The sequence below is a fragment of the Colobus angolensis genome, unplaced genomic scaffold (assembly GCF_000951035.1).
Source record: "Colobus angolensis palliatus isolate OR3802 unplaced genomic scaffold, Cang.pa_1.0 Scaffold39, whole genome shotgun sequence".
Classification (NCBI taxonomy): domain Eukaryota; kingdom Metazoa; phylum Chordata; class Mammalia; order Primates; family Cercopithecidae; genus Colobus; species Colobus angolensis.
Window position 1 is genome coordinate 3193576 of NW_012117265.1, and position 3994 is coordinate 3197569.

The window sequence follows — 3994 nt, forward strand, 5'->3', positions numbered from 1 at the left end:
TGGTCCCCTGAGGTCTCGGGATCCGAGCTAGGGGGCCCCGATCCGGGGGCTGGGGCGCGCACGCGCCGCCTGGGTTCCTGCTGCACGAAGCGGGTGGTCACCGTGCGCCCTCTCCAAGAGTCCGGGCAGCCCCCACTGCCTCGGCCGCGAACCCCCAGACTGTGCTCCCCGCCTTTCTCAGCGGCAGGAAGTTGGCGCCGGGGAGAAGGCGGAATCCGAGCGCTTTGGACTGGAGTCTTTGGGAGGCAGGACGCTGTGCCCGGGAACCAGGGTCTTGGGGAGTGTGTTTGGGGGAGGGGTGCAGCACCCCTCCTGGCTGACTCCTGCTGAGCGAGGGCAAAAGGATGTGCGCGCGGTGGAGCCTCCAAGCTAAGAGGCGGCACCCATGGGGAGGGCGATCGCACGTCGGGCTTTCTGCCTCGGTTTCCCCAAGTTGTTTGCCTCCTCCGGTTCCCCCGCGGGGGCGTGACTTTGTTTTGGAAGGAAAGAAAAAGTGACTGCGTGGCTCAAGCGCCTCCTCTTTCAACTCCGGCTCAGGGATGGGTCGTGGGTGAAGGCGCGCGTGGCGCGGACCCCGCGTGGCCCCTGGCCGGGTGGAGCATCGGAACTCGCCCCCTTCTCCGGCACGGGTTGACTCACCCGGGGATTTCCACCCCCTCTGTCTCTGTCCTTGTCAGATGCTCCGGGCGCCACGCGCTGAGCCCACGGTCCCCCGCGTGGGGCGACTCGGGCAGGCGCGGAACTCGCGGTGCAGCTGCTGCTACGATCTGGTCCCCCACCCCCAGTCTTCCCAGAATCTCGAGGCGGGACCCCTGGCGGGGCGGAGAGGAGTCCTTCCAGTCCCGTTTGGAGAGGTTGGGGTGGTCTCGTAGCGGTTGGGGGGAGAGGAGGCGTGGCTCCAGCGCAAGCGAGTGTGGATACCGCGCATTCCTAGGCCAGATAAGGAAGCCGAGAGTGCGGGTCAGCGCGGGGGCGGGTCCTGCTGCCATCTCCATGGAGACACGCTGGGCTTTGCCTGGTTGATGGTGGGCGGTGGGGGCGCTGCCCGGGGACCAGAGGTGTCTCCAGGCTTCTTCGTTGTTGTTTGGATCTGGGCTGAACTTAGGAGATTCCACCCTTGGGAACCCACTAGGGTCTCCTTTGTTCGTTGGTTCATTCATTCATTCATTCATTTGCCCATTCCACACGTTTTCTGAGTGTTTTCTTTGTGCCAGGCATCCCTGTAGGGGCTGATAGCTGACTTGCTCCCTGGCCTTACCCATTGACTGTCTAGGTGGAAGCCAGACAGAAAAGGAGAAATATCATGATAGTTTCCCATAGTGGCAAGCGCTGCGCAGATAATAAAACAAGATTCTGTGATTAGAAAAGGCTTGGAGACAGCTGCTATTGTAGACTGGAGGTCAGGGGAGTCCCCTCTGAGGAAGTGACCTTTAAATAGAAACCCGAAAGATGGGGAGACAGTCATTCGAAGATTTGGGGAAAGGCCAGACGCGGTGGCTCACGCCTGTAATCCCAGCAGTTTCGGAGGCTTTGGCAGGTGAATCACCTGAAGTCAGAAGTTCCAGACCAGCCTGGCCAACATGGTGAAACCCCATCTCTACTAAAAATACAAAAATTAGCTGGGTGTGGTGGTGGGTGCCTATAACCCCAGCTACTCAGGAGGCTGAGGCAGAAGGATCGCTTGAACTCAGGAGGCAGAGGTTGCGGTGAGCTGAGATCACACCACTGCACTCCAGCCTGGGCAACAGACTGAGATCTGTCTCAAAAAGAATTGAGGGAAAGTGTGCCCCAAAAAGAACAGCAGGGGCAAAGGCTTGCAGGTAGGGGTGGGGGTAGCATGGAGGAGGCTTAGTGTGGTTGGAGTGGAATGGCCCTGGGGGAGAGTGGGAGGAGGTTTGTGGGCAAGGGCCATGCTACTTGGGCTATAGGGAGCCATGGGAGGATTTGGAGTTGGGGAGTGACATGGAGTTATGAGTTTAAAAGCTCCCCCTGGCTGCTTGGTAGAGAATGGCAGGGTAGAGGGTCCTGACAACCACAGGGAAACCAAAAAGTAGGGTGGCTACCATGGGCTCCATGGGTGACCAGGGGGAACTGTAACCACAGGGCCTGCCTCTCTGGAACTGGGAGTGGGTGGAGAGGAGCTTAGAAGCCACTGAGGCTTCCTCCATCCTTCCCCTCTCCTAATCTCCAGCCAAACAGCCGTCTGAGTCTCTCTCTCTTCCCTTCCTTCCAAACCCCATCACTTGTCCCTCCTGTTCCATTTCAGGCCTGGACATTCTATGTGAGCCCAGTGGCCTCTTTCTGAGCTTCTGAGAGGGAGTCAGGAAGGACTTGGTGAAGGTGACTAGGAGACAGGCTCTGTGTCCTTCTCAAAACCTGGTAACCTAACACAGGGAGGGGACACAGGCTAGGCCACAATCCACCTAGGGGGTGACTCTTCCGCCAGCTCCAACCTCAGTGCCCTGCTTCCTCTTTCTGGGAGGTGTCAACCACCTAAGTGCTCGCCTCAGTAAAGTCCTAGTGGTTAAGATGAGGCTTGGATAGAATGTGGGCCTCAGTTTCCCCTTCTCTAGGAGAGCTGCCTCTCCCTCTGTGAACGCCTTAACCTCCCCGGGCTGCAGAAGGTGAGAGTGCAGCGCCCCCAGTCTTCCTCTCAGGGAAGAAGAAAGACTGTAAAACAGGTCAGTCCCTGGGATGCAAGGGCTGAACACATTTCATTTCGTTTTGTTTTGAGACAGAGTCTCGCTCTGTCACCCAGGCTGGAGTGCAATGGCTGTGATCTCGGCTCACTGCAACCTCTGCCTCCCGGGTTCAAGTGATTTTCCTGCTTCAGTCTCCCGAGTAGCTGGGATTATAGGCGCGCACCACCACGCCCGGCTAATTTCTTTTTTGTGTGTTTTGAATAGAGTGGGGAGTTTCACCATGTTGGCCAGGCTGTCTCAAACTCATGACCTCAGGTGATAGGCCTGCCTTGGCTTCCCAGAGTGCTGGGATTACAGGAATGAGCCACCACGCCCGGCCTGAATATATTTCTTATTTCTCCAGGAAGCCACAGTAAATCTCTTGGTGAGCAGCAGAGGGGGCGGCTGCACAGCACAGTGTTCTTCCCAGGCCTGGAAAGGGACCTTGATTCTCACTTATGAACCCCAGGAGGGGCCCAGCAGGCCAGGGCAGCCTGGGGGCGTCTGGTCGGGGTGACCCAGCGGTCAGGCTGCGGTTCAAACTCCCCCTAGGGACGTCCACATAGCATTAACTCTATCCTTGGAAAGCCCGAGCTCCCGTCGCCTGTAAAGGATCCCATCAGTAGAGCTGGCCATAGAGCGCCCCCAACTGGACCAATCAGAGGCTGAAGATGGAAAGCGCGGGCCAATAGGCAAATTGCTCAGTGCCCTTGGATTGAAAATGAGCCAATCAGGGCGTGGACTGTTGCTGGCCCGTCAGCTGTGTGTGATCCCGCGGCAGCCTGGGCCCAAGCCTGCCTGGGACTGGCTGCAGCGTGCAGAGGGCATCAAGATGCCTGGGGCTCCGTCCAGCAAAGGAACAAGGGGCCTCTGTGTGGCTATCTGGGAGGGGCAGCAGTCCCCGGGGACGTGCACAAGCCCTTGTCTGTTCCCAAACTAGGACGGATGTCCCTCCGCCCTGGGGGAGCAGCTGCCTCTGTCCAGCCATGGGTCAGGATGCCCCTTGGAGGGGGTGGCCAGGGACTGAGATGGCTGGGTGACTCCGGAAGCCTCCATCACTCCTGGGCTCAGGAGAACTGGCCTAACCAGACTTTTTTGGAACGGTGCACACAGTCTTTGCCAGACGTGTTTCTAGGGACCTGGGGAGGACTCCCCTTACTCTCCCCGCTTCCTCCCGTTTGGCTACGGGCTGGAACTTCCTCTGCCTTCATGAAAGGCATACACTGCACTGGCTCCTCTGACACCCCCCTAGCCCTACCCCCAAGCTGGGGGAAGGCCATGGTGTCTGCCTCTCATCCTCTCTGCCCAAGAGC